The 22882-nt window shown below is 42.2% G+C and overlaps 1 protein-coding gene across 5 annotated transcripts in view; it reads right to left on the bottom strand.

Moving 5' to 3' along the window:
• Nucleotides 1-22882, bottom strand: part of rbfox3a (RNA binding fox-1 homolog 3a) — a 546865-nt gene that overhangs the window by 345747 nt on the left and 178236 nt on the right. For 4 of the 5 annotated variants that reach the window (XM_029120435.2, XM_029120431.1, XM_029120430.1 and 1 more), the window contains one exon: nucleotides 12578-12644. The gene's annotated coding sequence lies outside the window, so the exon portion shown is untranslated. The remainder of the gene's footprint in view (nucleotides 1-12577; nucleotides 12645-22882) is intronic. The other variant, XM_029120432.1, reaches the window with a different exon arrangement.

Genomic DNA, 22882 nt, shown 5'->3' with positions numbered 1-22882 from the left:
CAAGGCAGACATTTTGCAGAATGGCCTCACCAACAGCAAATTGATTTTGCAGCAGCAACATGGAGGCATGGTGGGAGAAAGGGGAGTGATGGATGAAGGGATGGAGGGGATGGATGTAGGGGAGGGATGGAGGGGAGGGAGGGATGGAGGGGAGGGATGGAGGGGAGGGATGGAGGGGAGGGATGGAGGGGAGGGATGGAGGGGAGGGATGGAGGGATGGAGGGATGGAGGGGAGGGATGGAAGGGAGGGATGGAGGGATGGATGAAGGGATGGAGGGGATGGATGAATGAAGGGGAGGGATAGATGGAGGGGAGGGATGGATGAAGGGATGGAGGGGATGGATGGAGGGATGGATGGAGGGATGGAGGGGAGGGATGGAGGGGAGGGATGGAAGGGAGGGATGGAGGGATGGATGGAGGGATGGAGGGGAGGGATGGATGGAGGGGAGGGAGGAATGGAGGGATGGAGGGGAGGGAGGAATGGAGGGATGGAGGGGAGGGAGGAATGGAGGGGAGGGATGGATGGAGGGATGGATGGAGGGATGGAGGGGAGGGATGGATGGAGGGGAGGGAGGAATGGAGGGATGGAGGGGAGGGAGGAATGGAGGGGAGGGATGGATGGAGGGATGGATGGAGGGATGGATGGAGGGATGGGGTGATGGAGGGGAGGGATGGATGGAGGGGAGGGAGGAATGGAGGGGAGGTATGGATGGAGGGATGGATGGATGGGGGATGGGGTGATGGAGGGGAGGGATGGAGGGATGGATGGAGGGATGGTTTGAGGGGAGTGATGGATGGAGGGATGGAGGGGAGAGATGGGGGAACTATAACTGAAGTAAGGGATGGACAGAGGGATGGAGGGGAGAGATGGGAGGAATGGAGGGGAGGGATGGGAGGAATGGAAGGGAGGGATGGGAGGAATGGAAGGGAGGGATGGGAGGAATGGAGGGGAGGGATGGGAGGAATGGAAGGGAGGGATGGGAGGAATGGAAGGGAGGGATTGGTGGAGGAGGGATGGGAGGAATGGAGGGGAGGGATGGGTGGAGGAGGGATGGGGGATATTATTTATGTCTGTGTTATATCATTGTCAAGCCAACTTGGTCTGTAGAATAAGCACTGATTCTTATTAAAATGAAATTGCTCTTTGCATTTGCTCCAAGGATTGTGAACCTGTATGTTTCCATGTGTGTCTGAGCAACAATATATCACAACCTGATTAAAGTATTGAACATAATGTTCACAATTTTCCAGATGTGATGGTTTAGACATACATTCTGGCACAGCCTCACAGGGTCACATTGATGGGAATGGCTGTGTGTTTGTTCCTGGAAACCATGTAAGCAAATCTGCCTGAGTAAGGCATTTTCTGTATTGCATTGCACCAGGTTTTATGAACACGTGTTTCATCAGAGGACAAATTCACCAAATTGTTTAAGCTTCATACGAGTAAGCTACATACTGTGATAGACTGCCCCACTTGGAGCAACATATGAATGTGTTTAGAGTGCCTTGAGGCTGTTGAAGCTGTCTTGTTATGTACATGCATGATGGAACTCAACTATTGGGGCTATTAAATAAACACATTCCTAGACTTACTAGACTCTTGTCCAAAATACTTAGACATTAGTTAGACTCAGTGGAGTCTTGTCCACATTACATAGACTCAGTGGAGTCTTGTCCACATTACATAGACTCAGTGGAGTCTTGTCCACATTACATAGACTCAGTGGAGTCTTGTCCACATTACATAGACTCAGTGGAGTCTTGTCCACATTACATAGACTCAGTGGAGTCTTGTCCACATTACATAGACTCAGTGGAGTCTTGTCCACATTACATAGACTCAGTGGAGTCTTGTCCACATTACATAGACACAGTGGAGTCTTGTCCACATTACATAGACTCAGTGGAGTCTTGTCCACATTACATAGACTCAGTGGAGTCTTGTCCACATTACATAGACTCAGTGGAGTCTTGTCCACATTACATAGACTCAGAGGAGTCTTGTCCACATTACATAGACTCAGTGGAGTCTTGTCCACATTACATAGACTCAGTGGAGTCTTGTCCACATTACATAGACTCAGTGGAGTCTTGTCCACATTACATAGACTCAGTGGAGACTTGTCCACATTACATAGACTCAGTGGAGTCTTGTCCACATTACATAGACTCAGTGGAGTCTTGTCCACATTACATAGACTCAGTGGAGTCTTGTCCACATTACATAGACTCAGTGGAGTCTTGTCCACATTACATAGACACAGTGGAGTCTTGTCCACATTACATAGACTCAGTGGAGTCTTGTCCACATTACATAGACTCAGTGGAGTCTTGTCCACATTACATAGACTCAGTGGAGTCTTGTCCACATTACATAGACTCAGTGGAGTCTTGTCCACATTACATAGACTCAGTGGAGTCTTGTCCACATTACATAGACTCAGTGGAGTCTTGTCCACATTACATAGACTCAGTGGAGTCTTGTCCACATTACATAGACTCAGTGGAGTCTTGTCCACATTACATAGACTCAGTGGAGTCTTGTCCACATTACATAGACTCAGTAGTCTCTTCAAGATTCTGCTGTAAGAAATTGTCTGGTTAGATCTGGATCAGAAAAAGATTACAGAAGTCATCTCAAAATTGTGTACATACTGATGCATTCAAATGTTACTGTAGGTACTGTGTCAGTATCTCCCGAGAGGCCTCCTGTTTCTTCTTCCGAATGGTCTCCTGCTTCTACTCCTGACTGGTCTTCTGTTTCTCCTAACAGGTCTCCAGTTTCTCCTTATGATGGGTCTCCTGATTCTCCTGACTTGTCTCCTGTTTCCTCTCCTGACTGATGCCTGGTTTCTCCTTCTGACAGGTTTTCAGTCTCTCATTCTGACTAATCTCCTGTTTCTCCTTCTGACTGCTCTCCTGTTTTTCCTTCAGACTGGACCTCTGCCCTCTGCTCACACAGGCCTGGACACTCACAGCTACATCGTGCCCTTCTCCACCATTCATTTGCCCAATGTGTCTTACTGTTTACTGTGGAATGTGAATGTCCAAACTCTCCAAACCGTGGAATGGACAAATGACAACATTATAATAGGAAAATCCGGATACCATCCAACTCTTGTTCAGAAATCCATGATTGTAAAACGTTTGATACCTTTGGACTGTGATGTGATTTGTGGACAAAGTGTTTGAAGTGTGTTTTAGAGGTAAATGTCGGCTGTCTGTAGACTGATAGTGGCTCTAATGACCTCAGATATTACAGGACACAGACTGCAGATGTACTGTGACTTTGCCTGGGGATGCCCACCAATGGTGGGTGTGTAGGCGTGTGTGTAGGCATTGTGTCGGCATTTGTGTGTGTAGGTGTGTGTGTAGGTGTGTGTGTGTTTGTAGGTGTGTGTGCGTGGGTTTGTATCATATAGACTCATCTCATTTACTACAACAAAAATACAACAATGATAACTGAGCAGCTCAGTTTTTGTACATCATAACAGGTGGTGAGAAGTTTTCCCCCATCATACTCTGTTTATGCTGCCATACTGCAAATAAATGTTGTTAATTGGTTTTTCTTGTTACTACGCCCCCACACTTTAACTTCCATTTTCATTTGGAGAGGGAACGTCTGTGCGATAACAGGCAATATAGATCAATGGGGTAGAAACTGGCAGTGAGACAGAGATATCAGGATATAACCCAAACAGAGATATCAGGATATAACCCAAACAGAGATATAAGGATATAATCCAAACAGAGATATCAGGATATAACCCAAACAGAGATATCAGGATATAACCCAAATAGAGATATCAGGATATAACTCAAACAGAGATATAAGGATATAATCCAAACAGAGATATCAGGATATAACCCAAATAGAGATATCAGGATATAACTCAAACAGAGATAACAGGATATAACCCAAACAGAGATAACAGGATATAACCCAAATAGAGATATCAGGATATAACTCAAACAGAGATATAAGGATATAATCCAAACAGAGATATCAGGATATAACCCAAATAGAGATATCAGGATATAACCCAAACAGAGATATAAGGATATAATCCAAACAGAGATATCAGGATATAACCCAAACAGAGATATCAGGATATAACCCAAATAGAGATATCAGGATATAACTCAAACAGAGATATAAGGATATAATCCAAACAGAGATATCAGGATATAACCCAAATAGAGATATCAGGATATAACTCAAACAGAGATAACAGGATATAACCCAAACAGATATAACAGGATATTGCCCAAACAGACTGAGATAGGATCATATGACAAGCAGGTGCTCTGGAGGGGAGCACAGGATGACACCTTGATACGCACGGGATGACACCTTGATACGCACGTGATGACACCTTGATATGTATGGGATGACACCCTGATATGTAATGGGATGACACCTTGATACGCACGTGATGACACTTTGACATGTATGGGATGACACATAGATATGTACAGGATGACACTTTGATACATATGGGATGACACCTTGATACAGACAGGATGACACCTTGATATGTATGGGATGACACCGTGATAAGCATGGGATGACACCCTGATATGCACAGGATGACACCTTGATACCTACGGGATGACACCTTGATACACACAGGATGACACCCTGATAAGCACGGGATGACACTTTGATACGTACAGGATTACAACTTGACTCATACTGGATCACTAAATACACTCCACCAGTAAAAGTAAACCTAACTACACTACATCCAGTTAAACTATACCTAACTACATTACATCCAGTTAAAGTACACCTAACTACACTACATCCAGTTAAACTATACCTAACTACATTACATCCAGTTAAAGTAAACCTAACTACACTACATCCAGTTAAACTATACCTAACTACATTACATCCAGTTAAAGTACACCTAACTACACTACATCCAGTTAAACTATACCTAACTACATTACATCCAGTTAAAGTAAACCTAACTACACTGCATCCAGTTAAAGTAAACCTAACTACACTACATCCAGTTAAAGTAAACCTAACTGCACTAAATCCAAGCCAGGGGCCTTAATAAAAACTCAGCCATGGCGATTTAGCAGTAGAATTGCCATAGGCCAATGCATCCTGCCATTTCACAAGTTTGTCGCCATTTCACACAAATACAAACGTTTGGTGAATCATTGCATTGCTTAATTGTTGGCAGGACGAAAACAAACTGTTGGTGAGAAACCGTTCCAAACAAAAGCTTAGTGCCAGTACAAGGCAAACAAACATGACGGCTTTTGTTTGTGTTTTTGCCTTTTCCTAGGTTTCCCATTATGTCTACATTTATTTTAGGCAACATCTGAACACTCAGAGCACTTGGCTTGGACTGGCCAGACAAGAGGTGTTATGACCTGGTTCTAGGTCTATGTTAATGAGCTGGTTCAGGAAACACTGAGTTTAGGAGTCATAGCACCGGTAAGTTTAATACATCATATCTTCTGCTTTTTGCTCATTTGAATCAATACAAAACATTCTTAAAATACAGACTGAAAGGCTAATCACCAAACAAAGATATGAAGTATTAGAGTTATGACGAAGTCAAAATCAGTTTTTGCCACTGATAAACACAAAAAAAATCAGCAAATTGTTCTAAATAAATTTCAAATGGAAAATAATGTGAACTGGAGTTAGTCTTCCTCTCTGAGCTGGGAGACACTGTGCAAAATACGACACCTTGAACTTTATTCTGTTGATGATTGAAAAAAACAGCTTGTCATTCCAAGCAGCACTGTCAACGAAGGACCTGTGAGTGATCGTCTTTGAGAAAATATTTTTTTTATGAAGCCTAGATCACTGTCTGTCTGACTGGCTTCACCTCACAACCCAAAAGTCATCACGATGGCCATCATGCTAACAGGTGGTGATCTTGATTTCTACAAAAAAATAAACAATTGTAAAGGACAGATCAATTGTGTCTGCTGAAAGTCAGAATGTACATAATTTCAATGTCCCAGAGTTGCATTTTTTGATGCTTGCACACACACACACACACGCACACAAAAGCATCCACACCACCGTGCTTATCACAGGTTCAAAGTAAGGTACAAGCAGCTGGGACATGCTCTCAAGGCTCTCATGAGTTCATGATAATGTGTGGGGTCAGAGCCTGTCTACGGCTTTTCTTTGCTTTAGAATGTATTTTATAAAACCAAAATGCAGAGGACTTGACCCCTGTCCTCGCTGGAGCATACAGAACAACAGAAGGTGTCATTCTCTAGATAGTAAATGTGTGTGGGTGTACAGGGAGGTTTCACTCATCCTTGCTCTCCAATTTACCAATGAACTGAATAATAATATTACATTTTTACAATATGTTGCGTCACACAAAAACACACTCACACACGACAGGCCAAGTTCTCATCTACGCTCATGTGACCTCTTTAGCTCTCTTTTATTTTTTTCTGTTTATCTTCTGATTACTTCTTTCCACCCCTCCAATTCTACCTGTCTCTTTCTCCACATCTCTAGCTTTCTCTCCACCCCTCGAGCCCTGTATCCACCCCTTTAACGCAACCTGTCTCTTTCTCCACCCCTCAAGTAATGTCTCCAGTAGGTGTGAGGGGGGAGGTGGCAGCACAGTGGCAGCTGAATTTGTCAGGCATCATCTCGATCTGCAACAGATCCAGGAGGACTCTGGACAGGGACAGCAATGGGTCCCCCAAGCCAGGTACTCCGCAAATGTGGGCCAGGACCTCATGCCCTCATAAGTTCAAAATGGGAGGAGACTGGGAAAATTCAGAAAATGCATTATTCATATCAACAAGGATTTATAGTGGAGAAGGAGAACTGACCCTACTCCCCCAGCACAATAATATAGCAGCGTAAGACCTTGGGGCTGAGACAGGGGGGCCCCGGACAGGGCCCAAAAGGCAGGAAATCAATCCACTCACATTGCCAAGCATCAACCAAAGGGACACCCACCAACCACAACCACCCTGAATGTGGGCCGAGTATTGCCAGCAGAGTACAGCCCAATTGCACAAGTGCGCAACAGAGAGACAACAACAAGCTGGTGACTCCGCCCCCGAGAGGCATTGGAGGGAGGGCATCCCAGTGGCGATGAGAGCCCACCTGGCAAGACAGCAAGGGTGGACAGTACCAAGCCTTTCTGGTCACATTCACGCCCCTGGGCCAGGCTACACCTAATCATTGACCATGTTGCAGAGATGAGTTTTTAGTAGACACTTGAAAGTTTGCATTTCTAACCTTCATTGGCAAATCGTTCCACAGTAGTGGAGCTCTATGAGAGAAGGCCCTGCCTCCGGCTGTTTGTTTAGAGATTCTAGGAACATTTAAAAGGCCTACATCTTGCGATCGTAGGTTACGTGTAGGTATGTATGGCTGGATCATTTCAGCAAGGTAAGTAGGAGCAATTCCATGTATTGTTTTATAGGTTAAGAGTAAAACCTTAAAATCAGCCCTAACCCTAACAGGCAGCCAGTGTAAAGAGGCTAGTACAAGAATAATGTGTTCACATTTTTTTTGTTCTAGTTAGGATTCTAGCAGCCGTGTGCAGCACTAATTGACGTTTATTTAATGATTTGTCATGGTAACTGGAAAGTAGAGCATTGCAGTAATCAGGTCTAGAAGTAAAAAAAGCATGGATTCGTTTTTTCTGCATCAGTTTTTGATAAAAGGTTTCAGATTTTTGCAATGTTTCGAAGATGAAAATAGGCAACTCTTGAGACATATTTTATATGTTCATCAAAGGAGAGGTCAGGGTCAAGGGTAACACCAAGGTTTCTTACAGTTTTTTGGGATACGACCATGCAGCCATTAAGGTTCACAGTGAGATCTGCTAACAACGCTCTTTGTTTCTTGGGTCCTAAAACGAGCATTTCAGTTTTTCTTGAGATTAAAAGTAAGAAATGTTCTTTCATCCACCTCCTAATATCTGAAACACATGCTTCCAAAGTAGCCCATTTGGGGGCTTCTCCTTGCTTCATTGAAATATATAACTGTGTGCTATCAGCATAACAGTGAAAGTTGACATTGTTATTCTGGATTACATCACCCAGAGGCAGCATATATAGAGAGAACAGTAATGAGCCCAGAACCGAGCCTTGAGGAACACCAAAACATATCTTTGATTTGTCAGAGGATATGCCATCCACACATACGAACTGATAACTTTTAGATAAATAAGATACAGGATCAAAACATTCAATTGTCCCCATTGACACCTGGTCAGGGAGGTTCAGGACATTCTCAGGACAACTGATATTTTGGGGACTATAACTATTTAAGGAGGAATCAGTTATTTGTTTTATAATGGTGTTGATCTTTTCAAAGTAGTTCATGTATTTATTAAAGCTAAAGTGAAGACCCACTTCACTTGTTGAGTGTTGCTTTTTTGTTAACTTTGCGACTGTATCGAAGAGAAATGTTGAATTGTTTTTGTTCGCCTCAATCAGGTTGGAGAAATAAGCTGATCGAGCAGACCTGAGTGATTTTCTGTATTGTAGTGTACTGTCTATCCAGGCTAGTCTGAATACTTCCAACTTGGTGGAGCGCCACTTTTGCTCCATTTTTCTGGAGGCTTGCTTGAGTGCTCTAGTATTGTCTGTGTACCAGGGAGCAAGTTTCTTGTTGCATATATTTCTTTTGTTTTTAGTATCTAAAGTATTTCACAGCGTTGAGTTTAGATCCTCGATTTGATCATTTGCGGATTTATTTACTCTGTTGTTGATGAGCGAGCTTGTAAGAATATCTAGAAATCAATTTGTAGTCCGAGAATTTAAAGTACGGCTATTGAAACTCATTGTTTGCGGAGCAAGTTAAATTTCTTGTTTTAACCATAAATTTAATAAGACAGTTATCCGATAATGTCATGTGTCTTGGCATGCTCTCCACCAGTCTGTGGCACATAAATAGTAGCTTGGCTTTGTTTGATGGCTTGTGACCATCTATCTTCCTCTTGATCAAATTACAGTTGTTTTCAATGGGATCTGGAGATTTGGCTGGCCATGATAGGGTCTTGATCTGGTGGTCCTCCATCCACACCTTTACAGACCAGGCTGTGTGGCATGGAGCATTGTCCTGCTGGAAAAATCAATTCTCAGAGCTGGGGAACATTGTCAGAGCAGAAGGAAGCAGGTGTTCTTCCAGGATAACCTTGTACTTTCTTCACAAAGACAAATCTGCCCGATTCCAGCCTTGCTGAAGCATCTCCAGATCATCATCGATCCTCCACCAAATTTCACAGTGGGTGCGAGAGACTGTGGCTTGTAGGCCTCTCCAGGTCTCCATCTAACCATTAGACGACCAGGTGTTGGGCAAAGCAAAAAAAAATGATGACCTTACTCCATTCCTCTACGGTCCAATCCTTATGGTCTTTTGCAAACTTCAGCCTGGCTCTTCTTTGCTTCTCATTGATGAAGGGCTTTTTTTTAGCTTTGCACGACTTCAGCCCTGCCCCTCGGAGCCTGTTTCGTACCGTCCTCGCTGTGCATTTCACTCACCCCAGCTCACTGGCTGAGTCAGTGTTACTGTACAATAGATATAGTTACAGATGTAGATTGAGAGTCTGGCTGAGTCAGTGTTACTGTACAATAGATATAGTTACAGATGTAGATTGAGAGTCTGGCTGAGTCAGTGTTACTGTACAATAGATATAGTTACAGATGTAGATTGAGAGTCTGGCTGAGTCAGTGTTACTGTACAATAGATATAGTTACAGATGTAGATTGAGAGTCTGGCTTAGTCAGTGTTACTGTACAATAGATATAGTTACAGATGTAGATTGAGAGTCTGGCTGAGTCAGTGTTACTGTACAATAGATATAGTTACAGATGTAGATTGAGAGTCTGGCTGAGTCAGTGTTACTGTACAATAGACATAGTTACAGATGTAGATTGAGAGTCTGGCTGAGTCAGTGTTACTGTACAATAGATATAGTTACAGATGTAGATTGAGAGTCTGGCTGAGTCAGTGTTACTGTACAATAGATATAGTTACAGATGTAGATTGAGAGTCTGGCTGAGTCAGTGTTACTGTACAATAGATATAGTTACAGATGTAGATTGAGAGTCTGGCTGAGTCAGTGTTACTGTACAATAGATATAGTTACAGATGTAGATTGAGAGTCTGGCTGAGTCAGTGTTACTGTACCATAAGTCTCACGAGTGCACACCTCCAATCTCGTCTGGCCTCCTTGGAGGTCTGGAAACGTATCTATTAATGACATATCATTCTCGTGTGCACCTGTATTAGCCTCTCCCATTTGAATTTGATTGGGTTAACAAGTTTTTGAGACTTTACAGAATTTTTTTCCCCAACAAATATCCTATAGCAAACAAGCCAGGCCTAGTTTAAGATGTAACCGTACAATTGGCAGGCAGAAAGGCCAGACACACATACTAACTCTCTCTTTCTCTCTATCAAACATGTACACACAAACTCACACAGACACAAACTCGCACAGACACACACTTACACAACTCCAGATTACATTACGGTAATTTACATTTGATCTTTACCTTGGAGGAGAAAACCATTTTACTTCCCCATTCAGGAACAGCCAGAAGGAGTTGAGATATCTAACTACTCTCTCTCTCTCGCTCTCCCCTCTTTATCCACCTCTCTCTCTCCCCCTCTCTGTATCTATGTCTACATACTCTCCCCGCTCCCTATCTCTCCCCCTTTTCTCTCTCACTCACCCCCTTCTCTCTCTTTCGCTCTCTGTCTCTCTATGTCTCTGTCCTTCTCTCTCTCCCCACTCTCTCTCTCTCTCTCTCTTTGACTTTCCTTCCCACTATGTCTTACTCTCTAATTCTCTCTATCCCTTTCACCGTCTCTTAGGAATTACGTTTTAGAAAATACGATTTTGAATGAGGATCATACTTTCGGTGTGCAAGTAACAACATCTTTTGCTCATCCAGGACACTGGACGATAGAGCTGGACACATGTTTATAATATCAAATAAAGTATCTCAGGGTTCTGTGGTATACAGCCAATATAGCCAATGGCTTTGTCCATGCCTATGAAAATCCCTTAGCCATGGTATGCTGGCCACAAACCACAGCCCTCATGCCTTACTGTGGAAAAATATCCTCTACATAGCCCATAATATCCAGTGGAGTCTCAATAACTAAATGCCACCATCATAGAATTCATTAAAAATAATAGTCAGTCCTCAGTCTGGACGTGATCTGCCCCCCACAAGGTCGAACCCCTGAAGGATTACTGAACTTCCAATTGGACAAAACAACAAGATAGTAGGTTTGAAAGAGGAAGAGAGGGCTGATTCATTATTTCACAGAAATGTCAATATGAACAATACTTAATAACCCCCTGTACACACACACACACACACACACACACACACCAACACAAACACACACACACGCACACCAACACACACACAAACACACACACCCCTTCAGAGATTCGATAAATTATAAATTATTTGTTTGTTTCTGTGCTCTTACCTGAGGGAGGATTCAATACAAACATACTCCTGCCCTCTGTCTTCCATTGTATCTGATAAGAGAACACTCATTTTCCAGGTGAAACAACTAATAAAAAAAAAAACTTGGAAAATATGTTGAAAACAAATGACATAAAGAATTGTTTTAATTTGTAATCCAACAGCATTCTAACATGATTTATGCTGGAACTGTAATAACAGACTTGGAATATGTTAATTTCCACTAGATTATCAGACACTTATTCATCAGTTTTAAAGGGTCCTGCACATACAGGTGCTTGGTTTGCAGTCAGATGCTAAAGCAATTAATCCGGCATTTAGAAAGAAAACATAAAAAAGGTAAGCTAAGTGTAAGAGATGCTAACAAAGCCCGCTACCTAACATTTGTAATCTGCCTCTGTACAAAAACTCTTCAGAAATCTCTTGCCCCTTTACCCACAAAGACTTAGCGAGTGAAGTATTGAAGTATTGAGTACTTACAGTGATATTAAAACATAACCACATAACATTGAAGTATTGAGTACTTACAGTGATATTAAAACATAACCACCTAACATTGAAGTATTGAGTACTTACAGTGATATTAAAACACAACCACATAACATTGAAGTATTGATTACTTACAGTGATATTAAAACATAACCACCTAACATTGATATTATTGAGTACTTACAGTGATATTAAAACATAACCACCTAACATTGAAGAATTGAGTACCTACAGTGGTATTAAAACATAACCACATAACATTGAAGTATTGATTACTTACAGTGATATTAAAACATAACCACCTAACATTGAAGTATTGAGTACTTACAGTGATATTAAAACCCAACCATATAAAATTGAAGTATTAAGTACTTACAGTGATAATATAACCCAACCATGTAACATTGAAGTATTAAGTACTTACAGTGATAATAAAACCCAACCATGTAACATTGAAGTATTAAGTACTTACAGTGATAGGAAAACCCAACCATGTAACATTGAAGTATTAAGTACTTACAGTGATAATAAAACCCAACCATGTAACATTGAAGTATTAAGTACTTACAGTGATAATAAAACCCAACCATGTAACATTGAAATATTGAGTACTTACAGTGAGGATGAGGCTGGGATTTCTTGTCAGAAGCTCTGGTAGATCTCTCTTCACTGCTCTGAATCTACTGACACAAACACAGAAACAGAGTGATAAGAACAGAGAGAAGAAAGAGGGCAAAGATCAAGTAGTGGGAGGGGGAAAGTGAGGAGGGGGAGGGATAGGTCATATGAAAGTGTGTGTGTGTGTGTGTGTGTATGTGTGTTAGCGAAATACACAGAGAGACACATGGAGGGATGAGGAGGAGAGGAAGGTGATGAGTAACTCTCTTTCTGTCAAGTGTCTGTTTGAACAGGGTATTGTCCCCCCCCCCCCCTCCAACCCACCAATGCACCAATCCCCTGCAACCAGCCAGTCAGGCTTCAGCGTTTTATAATTACCCAGTGAGCCTGTCTCTCTGACCCACAGCAAGGCAGTAGGGAAACAGACGTAGTCTCAACTGGAGCACTATTAATTTAAGTGCCCTTTACGTAGGCAATAGAAAGGTTTGGGACACAGAGGAATAAAGAAAATGACTCTTCTCTCAGTCAATATAACAGCCCCCCCTCCTTTATACACCCTTCACCCAATGTCAATGCCCCCCCCCCCCAGCATGAAAAATAGGAAAACCTGACAACTCAGTCAATGCAAGTTGTTTTTTTGAAAACGAAAACAAGTAAATTTCCTATTTAGGGGTGAGGGTTAGGGTAATAATTCAACCGGGGTTAGAGTTTGAATTCAACTGAGGTAACCATTAGGTTCAGGCATTAGAGGATAGGGTTAGGTGTTAAAGTTAGGGTAAGGGATAGGTTCAGGCATTAGAGGATAGGGTTAGGTGTTAAAGTTAGGGTAAGGGTTAGGTTCAGGCATTAGAGGATAGGGTTAGGTGTTAAAGTTAGGGTAAGGGTTAGGTTCAGGCATTAGAGGATAGGGTTAGGTGTTAAAGTTAGGGTAAGGGTTAGGTTCAGGCATTAGAGGATAGGGTTAGGTGTTAAAGTTAGGGTAAGGGTTAGGTTCAGGCATTAGAGGATAGGGTTAGGTGTTAAAGTTAGGGTAAGGGTTAGGTTCAGGCATTAGAGGATAGGGTTAGGTGTTAAAGTTAGGGTAAGGGTTAGGTTCAGGCATTAGAGGATAGGGTTAGGTGTTAAAGTTAGGGTAAGGGTTAGGTTCAGGCATTAGAGGATAGGGTTAGGTGTTAAAGTTAGGGTAAGGGTTAGGTTCAGGCATTAGAGGATAGGGTTAGGTGTTAAAGTTAGGGTAAGGGTTAGGTTCAGGATGAAGGGTTTGAGAAAATGAAGAATCCCTTTTCTGTTTTGCAGAATAAAAGAAAAACAAGCATTTTTGTGTGTATATGTGCATGTGTGTTTGTAATCCAGCTTTGTGTCTGTTCTGTGCTATGTGATTGTGTAAGGTTGACTAACATACACACAAACACAAATGCACACACACACACACTACGATACACACACCCCTTCCTGTCAATGGAGATTACCTCTGCTCAGCTCAGAAGGGACACAGTGTACCAAGAGGATGGGCATGTGCACGCGCACACACACACACACGTGTTTGTGCTTCTTTGTGCTAAGTGCCTCTACAAAAACACACAGACGTCTGCACATATACATCGAACACACACACACACAGACACAGGGATTTAGAGAACATCCTCTCGCTATCTTAGAAACACCACAGTCATGCTGTTAAGGTTTTTTTTTCTGTAAAGCAAGACAGAAATTAAATGTTTTATTTGATTATAGTCAGCATTCTCAGAAGGGGAAGACTTGCAAAGCTAATAGGTGTTGTCACATCAGGATTATTTATGCGTCTATATATTCATTCAGTGTTGTTACTTCAGGATTAGTTACACTTCTATATATTCGTTTAGTATTGGCACATCAGGATTATTTATGCTTCTATATATTCATTCAGTATGGTCACATCAGGATTATTTATGCTTCTATATATTCGTTTGTATTGGCACATCAGGATAATTTATGCTTCTATATATTCATTCAGTATGGTCACATCAGGATTATTTATGCATCTATATATTCATTCAGTGTTGTTACTTCAGAAATAGTTACGCTTCTATATATTTGCTCAGTGTTGTCACATCAGGATTAGTTACACTTCTATATATTCTTTTAGTATTGGCACATCAGGATTATTTATGCTTCTATATATTCGTTCAGTGTTGTCACATCAGGATTATTTATGCTTCTATATATTCATCAAGTGTTGTCACATCAGGATTATTTATGCTTCTATATATTCATTAAGTGTTGTCACATCAGGATTATTTATGCTTCTATATATTCATTAAGTGTTGTCACATCAGGATTATTTATGCTTCTATATATTCATTAAGTGTTGTCACATCAGGATTATTTATGCTTCTATATATTCATTAAGTGTTGTCACATCAGGATTATTTATGCTTCTATATATTAATTCAGTGTTGTCAAATCAGGATTATTTATGCTTCTATATATTCATTAAGTGTTGTCACATCAGGATTATTTATGCTTCTATATATTAATTCAGTATGGTCAAATCAGGATTATTTATGCTTCTATATATTCATTAAGTGTTGTCACATCAGGATTATTTATGCTTCTATATATTAATTCAGTATGGTCAAATCAGGATTATTTATGCTTCTATATTTTCATTCAGTTTTGTCACATTAAGATTAGTTACACTTCTATATATTCGTTCAGCATTGTCATATCAGAATTAGTTTCACTTCTATATATAAGTTTAGTGTTGTCACATCAGAAATAGTTACACTTCTAAAGTATATATTCATTAAGTGTTTTCACATCATGATAAGTTATGTGTTAAAATACAAAGTACTGGCGTCAAAGTCAAATGCACAAAATATAAGTGTCGTTCTGAGCAGTGAATTTCTTAAGATATGGCACGCGACATCTACACAGTAAGCAATAAGTAAAATATAAAGCAACATGTTTTTAATAGAAAAGTGATATACATAAATGTAAACTAGCTATAAAAAATGTGTAGATTGTATAACAACACAGTGTAATACTATTGATTACAATAATACAGCAATGTGCATCTATAGAGAAGTGTAAAGCTGTAGAGGAGTGTAAAACTAAAGAGGAGTGTAAATCTATACAGATGTGTAAAACCAGAGGAGTGTAAAACTACAAAGGATTGTAAAACTTTAGAGGGAGTGTAAAACTTCAGAGTGTAAATCTATAGAGAACTGCAGAATTAGAGAAGTTTAAAGCTTCAGAGGAGTGTAAATCTATAGAGAAGTTTAAAACTACAGAGTGTAAAACTCTAAAGGAGTGTAAAACTACAGAGGAGTGTAAAACTAGAGAAGTGTAAAACTATTGTGTGAAGAGTTGATCTTTCATCAACTAACAAAAATAGATACACACAAATTAGCTGGGTTTAACTACACCTCTTTCTATCTCTCATCTTCAGCCCTCTCATCATCTCTCTTCTGTCTCTCCCCTTTTCTGTTTTTCGCTCTCTCCCTGCATCTCTTTTAATCTCCCGCCTACTTCCCTCCCTCTTTTCCATCTTTCCTTTAATTTTTGGCAATTAAAATTTCTCTCCTTCAATATGAGATCAGAGAGGGAAACTTATGGGAGATGCTCCTTAGTGGTAAAGCTACCATGCCAACCAGCATGTCTCCATGGTAACAGGGAGAGGAACGTGGACCTGGCAAAGAAGACCAGTTGGAGACAGAGGCTACATGCCAAATGTCACCCCCGGGCTCAAAGTACTACAGTGTGTAGGGCCAAGCTCAAATGACTACGGTCAAGATTAGAACAGGGTATAGGGCCAAGGTCAAAGGACTACGGTCAAGAGTAGAACAGAGTGTAGGGCCAAGCTCAAATGACTACGGTCAAGATTAGAACAGGGTATAGGGCCAAGGTCAAAGGACTACGGTCAAGAGTAGAACAGAGTGTAGGGCCAAGGTCAAAGGACTACGGTCAAGAGTAGAACAGAGTGTAGGGCCAAGGTCAAAGGACTACGGTCAAGAGTAGAACAGAGTGTAGGGCCAAGGTCAAAGGACTACGGTCAAGAGTAGAACAGAGTGTAGGGCCAAGGTCAAAGGACTACGGTCAAGATTAGAACAGGGTATAGCGCCAAGGTCAAATGACTACGGTCAAGAGTAGAACAGAGTTTAGGGCCAAGGTCATAGGACAACGGTCAATATTAGAACAGAGTGTAGGGCCAAGGTCAAAGGCCTACGGTCAAGATTAGAACAGAGTGTAGGGCCAAGGGAGCCTTCTGACACAACCCTAAAGTGTGTGTAGCGATAATGGAATCCCAAAAGACAAATTGAACTCTTCTGTTCCTAATTCAAAACTTTCCTTTTCACATTTTTTGGAAAGGAAAGAAAAAGGTGCAGTGGTCTCTTAATTTTTTCAGGAGCAATAAATACATGATCTGCAGTGTCAAAAGTGAAAAGTGAATAATGAACACAAGATTCAGTTTCAAAGATGAAAGGACAAGCATACAGAAAGAGTAGCACGTTTTTTTTTCCTTGTCCACAAGAATAGTATCAGGTCTAAAAGAGGATGCTCAAAATGGTGCACCTGTAAAAGTTAATCAGAGTGTTTGCAGACACTTCTTGAGTCTCCTCAGGAGGTAAAGGCGTTTTGGGGCCATTTTTACTGACGAGTCTGCTTGCCTTGACCAGGTAAGGTAATCTTTGATGAACACACAGAGAAACTTGAAGTCTGAGACTCTCTGGCACTTTATAGCCAAGTTACTTACAACCTCTCGGTAATCAGTCTCATCGTTGTTGGAGACGAGACCCAGGATGGTGGTGTCATCCGCAAACTTAAGGATGACGTTGGAGCTGTGTGTGGCCACGCAGTCATGTGTGAACAGGGAGTACAGGAGGGGATTGAGTACACAGCCCTGGGGGACTCCGATGCTCAGGGTCAGAGCAGAGGAGGTGAGATTGCCCATTCTCACCACCTGGGGTTTGCCCATCAGGAAGCCCAAGATAAGTATGTTTATACAGAGAACATATCCAATACAAAATCCTATTTGATGTTATTATTGTTGTTAATCTGTTGTGCTCACGTGATACTGGCTTTGGAGAGGGATTGTGTTAAACAAATCCAACCACACTATATCCACCAAACCCTGTAATGTACAATGGATACATTTGGCGGAAAAACGATTCAGTGCCACAGTGAATGTACCCAGGAGAGTTTGTCAAGTTACAAATATAAAGGTAGTAGCTAGTTGCTTTCGTCAGGAGTCTGGGTGGCGGTTCATGAATAGTTTTAGAGAATGGTTGGTTGAGGGAGAGAAAGTATTGTCAAATAATGTTAAGAAAATGAAGTTGACAAGCAAGAGAGATTGGTGTACAGGGAAGATGTTTTTGCAATACATTTGTAACATGTCACACAGAGCCGTTTTGTGTTGTTGATGCCAGCTATCGGCGCACAACCCCCCCGCCACATCTGGAAAAAAGTAGGGGAAACACTGACAACATCAAGCTATCTTTCCACACAGTTACATCCACTTCTCCCCTCACACAATCACCTCTATCTCCTCAGTCACATCCACCACATCCACCTCTATCTCCTCAGTCACATCCACCTCTATCTCCTCAGTCACATCCACCACATCCACCTCTATATCCTCAGTCACATCCACCACATCCACCTCTATCTCCTCAGTCACATCCACCACATCCACCTCTCCCTCCACACCCCACTGTCAGGACATGATTTATTACAAAATGACACTGGCCAAATTAACAAAGCTGGCATCCCAAATAGCACTCGATTGCCCTTTTAGGGTGCTACTTTTGAACAGGGACCAAGGGGATCTTAAGGCACTCTGCAGGGCGTAGGGTTCGACCCAGGACGCAGCCAGAGTGAGGAGGAAACCATGCAGGCAGAAGGAAATGACAGAACTCTTATGGATATTAATATTTTCTTTCCTTGTCGTTGTTTATGTACAGTCGTTCCGACCCACTCTCCCTGTGTTATGGAGACCATCCATCCTGTCAGTCAGACCCCGTTAAACAGCGACACGTGTGTTTTCAGGGGAAAGGGTCTCTGCGTGTCTGTGTGTGTGTGTGTGTGTGTCCATTCTGATTTGACAGGGGTAGGACGAATGCTGTAGAAATGTAATGAATGCGTTGTGAGAGCGTTGTTAGCAGTCTGTAAGAGGATCAGTGAAGCGTAGAATCAGTGTTTGTGAGAGCACTTTGAGAACATCGAGAAGCCTTCCCACTGTGAGTGCTGGCAATTTCTCAAGCACTGCTTTTTGCGCTGTCTTTCCTCCACCTCTTTAACTGCTTTACCGTCACCCTACCTTTTTCTCTCTCTCTTTCCGTGCCACTCATTTACCTATTCCTCTGTCTCTCTTCTATAGCTATCAATCCGTCCTCCTTTGTGAATGGTTCTCTCTTCTCCTGTCTTACTCTCTCTCTCTGTCCAGTAGGCCCTACATCGTTCAGCAGACGTCCTTGAAGGGTCCCCATGCATATACTCATGTGTAAAATCTCCATGTGTGTCATACTAACGCCGATCCACTGAAGGACAGATAAAAACAAAAGAGAGTGATAGAAGCAGAGAGATATAAAGAAGAGTTAGGGAGGGGGGACAAATATGAGAAGGCCCTGTTCCTCCCTGTCAGCCTCAGGCTCTTCTATTCACAGCAGCCAGGTTTCCTCTGGTCCCAGTCACAGGCCCAGAACATTCTGTCTGACGTGTCCAGCCAGGTTTACTCTGGTCCCAGTCACAGGCCCAGAACATTCTGTCTGACGTGTCCAGCCAGGTTTCCTCTGGTCCCAGTCACAGGCCCAGAACATTCTGTCTGACGTGTCCAGCCAGGTTTACTCTGGTCCCAGTCACAGGCCCAGAACATTCTGTCTGACGTGTCCAGCCAGGTTTCCTCTGGTCCCAGTCACAGGCCCAGAACATTCTGTCTGACGTGTCCAGCCAGGTTTCCTCTGGTCCCACTCACAGGCCCAGAACATTCTGTCTGACGTGTCCAGCCAGGTTTACTCTGGTCCCAGTCACAGGCCCAGAACATTCTGTCTGATGTGTCCAGCCAGGTTTACTCTGGTCCCACTCACAGGCCCAGAACATTCTGTCTGACGTGTCCAGCCAGGTTTACTCTGGTCCCAGTCACAGGCCCAGAACATTCTGTCTGATGTGTCCAGCCAGGTTTACTCTGGTCCCAGTCACAGGCCCAGAACATTCTGTCTGATGTGTCCAGCCAGGTTTACTCTGGTCCCACTCACAGGCCCAGAACATTCTGTCTGACGTGTCCATGATTAGATGACAATCAACAGCCCACCTTGAACAGTGGAAATATAAAAATTTGTCAACAATATACAATAGATTATATTACCTGTAAGTGGCTCTAACATACAGCGGTGAGAACAAGTATTTGATACACGGCCGATTTTGCAAGTTTTCCCACTTACAAAGCATGTAGAAGTCTGTAATTTTTATCATAGGTACACTTGTGAGTGACGGAATCAAAAAAAAAAATCCAGAAAATCACATTGTATGATTTTTAAGTAATTCATTTGCATTTAATTGCATGACAAGTATTTGATTTGACATCAGAAAAGCAGAACTTCATATTTGGTACAGAAACCTTTGTTTGCAATTACAGAGATCATACGTTTCCTGTAGTTCTTGACCAGGTTTGCACACACTGCAGCAGGGATTTTGGCCCACTCCTCCAAACAGACCTCTCCAGATCCTTCAGGTTTCAGGGCTGTCGCTGGGCAATACGGACTTTCAGCTCCCTCCAAAGATTTTCTATTGGGTTCAGGTCCGGAGACTGGCTAGGCCACTCCAGGACCTTGAGATGCTTCTTGCAGAGCCACTCCTTAGTTGGCCTGGCTGTGTGTTTCGGGTCGTTTTCATGCTGGAAGACCCAGCCACGACCCATTTTCAATGCTCTTACTGAGGGAAGGAGGTTGTTGGCCAAGATCTCGCGATACATGGGCCCATCCATCCTCCCCTCAATACGGTGCAGTCGTCCTGTCCCCTTTGCAGAAAAGCATCCCTGTAGTGTGTTACTAATGGTTTTCTTTGAGACTGTGGTCCCAGCTCTCTTCAGGTCATTGACCAGGTCCTGCCGTGTAGTTCTGGGTTGATCCCTCACCTTCCTCATGATCATTGATGCCCCACGAGATGAGATCTTGCATGGAGCCCCAAACCGAGGGAGATTGACCATCATCATGAACTTCTTCCATTTTCTAATAATTGCGCCAACAGTTGTTGCCTTCTCACCAAGCTGCTTGTCTATTGTCCTGTAGTCCATCCCAGCCTTGTGCAGGTCTACAATTTTATCCCTGATGTCCTTACACAGCTCTCTGGTCTTGGCCATTGTGGAGAGGTTGGAGTCTGTTTGATTGAGTGTGTGGACAGGTGTCTTTTATACAGGTAACAAGTTAATACAGGTAATGAGTGGAGAACAGGAGGGCTTCTTAAAGAAAAACTAACAGGTCTGTGAGAGACGGAATTCTTACTGGTTGGTAGGTGATCAAATACTTATGTCATGCAATAAAAGGCTAATTTAATATTTAAAAATCATACAATGAGATTTTCTGGATTTTTGTTTTAGATTCTGTCTCTCACAATTGAAGTGTACCTATGATAAAAATGACAGACCTCTAAATGCTTTGTATGTAGGAAAACCTGCCAAATTGGGCAGTGTATCAAATACTTGTTCTCCCCACTGTATGATAAGGTCTATACAGCTTTTCACATCTAGTCAAAAACTGCCAAATCTGGGAGAGACGCAGAGAGGTGGAGATGGAAACAAACAGGACAGAAAAAGACTGTTAATGTTCTCCTTCAGATTGAAAAGAAAAGAATTCACCTCCGGTCTGATCCACAACCCAATTCCCTCCAATCCACTGTGATTGGTATTGAGCTGTGTGTGTGTGTGTGTGTGTGTGTGTGATTGACATTGAACAGGGTAAACAGGGGGCATTGTTGTCCAATAGTCCTGTGTGGCGTGAACACCCCGTTTTAAATAGAAAGTGACAGACACCCCCCCCCATGACACACCCTCCTCCTATCACTCTGTCTCTCTTCATTCTCCCGCGTTCATTCAGTCTGGTATTCTTTCTTCTCCTCTGGTTGTCATTCCTTCTTTCCTCTACACATTTTCTCTACTCTCTTTCTCACCTTTGTCTCCACTATATTTCACTCCACTGGTCTCCACTATCTCCACTATATTCCACTCTGCTTCACTCTTTTTTTTCTCAATATTTAACTCCTACTCTTTCAGCATTCTCTATTCTTTCACTGTCTTTCTCCATCTTACTTTCTTTTTGGTCTTTACTTTCTATCTAGTTTTTCCCTCGTAAACACATGGTGAAGCAGAGTAACTTGCTTGAGCATGTCTCGCTTGTAACCAAACTCTCTGTTACCTGTTCAACACTTAGTTCAACCCACTGTTTTCAAGACTATAGGAAAAGAGAAAGACTGAGTGATATAGATGAACAGAGATGCAGATAAAGACATGCTGAGTGAGACTGATATTAGGTGGTGGGAAAAGTATTTTGACATTTAGGATGTCTTGAAAAAGTGTTTTTCCAATCAAGATTTCTTTTCGCAAACAGGATATCTTTTTGCTATCTGGATTTCTGCAGGAAGTTCATCTTCATCCACTTTGACATAATGCCACAGCCTTGAGGGACGCCACATGTGACCTACAACGGTCCAGAACAGGGTTTGACTGTGTCTGGGAGCAGTCAGTGACTTATGACCTAAAACGGTCCAGGACAGGGTTTGACTGTGTCTTGGAGCAGTCAGTGACATATGACCTAAAACGGTCCAGGACAGGGTTTGACTGTGCCAAGTGCTACTCAATGTGATCCAGCAGAACAGCATGGCTGACTATGTCAAATGCTACAATAAGGTCAAGCCAGATGAGAATGCTGGGTGACCCAGAGTCAACATTTAAGAATAGGTCATAGGTGTAGTAAGTAATATCTGCCCTGTGTCAAGACACAGACACACAAACACATAAACGGTCACAAACACAAAAATAAAAGACAGACACAAACACACAAATCAGACACAAACATACAAATACAAAAACAGACACAAACACAAAAGACACAGAACTACACTAGCGTATCACACTAGTTGGCCTGCCTTAGATAAAAGCCATAGGAGAGTATCACTGTTGGTGGCTAATTGTGTGTAAAATGTAATCACACTGTTTCCCAAGGGTGGTGGAGTGCATCAGAAAATCTATTAATGCAAAGAAGATGAGGGCATCTCATCTCCTCAGAATCAGGAGAGGTTGAGAGAGACATAGTCAATGTGTGTTTCAATGACC

The sequence above is a fragment of the Esox lucius genome, chromosome 6 (genome assembly GCF_011004845.1).
Source record: "Esox lucius isolate fEsoLuc1 chromosome 6, fEsoLuc1.pri, whole genome shotgun sequence".
Classification (NCBI taxonomy): domain Eukaryota; kingdom Metazoa; phylum Chordata; class Actinopteri; order Esociformes; family Esocidae; genus Esox; species Esox lucius.
Note: the sequence above shows the minus strand (reverse complement) of the source record. Positions and strands in the feature narration are given on the sequence as shown.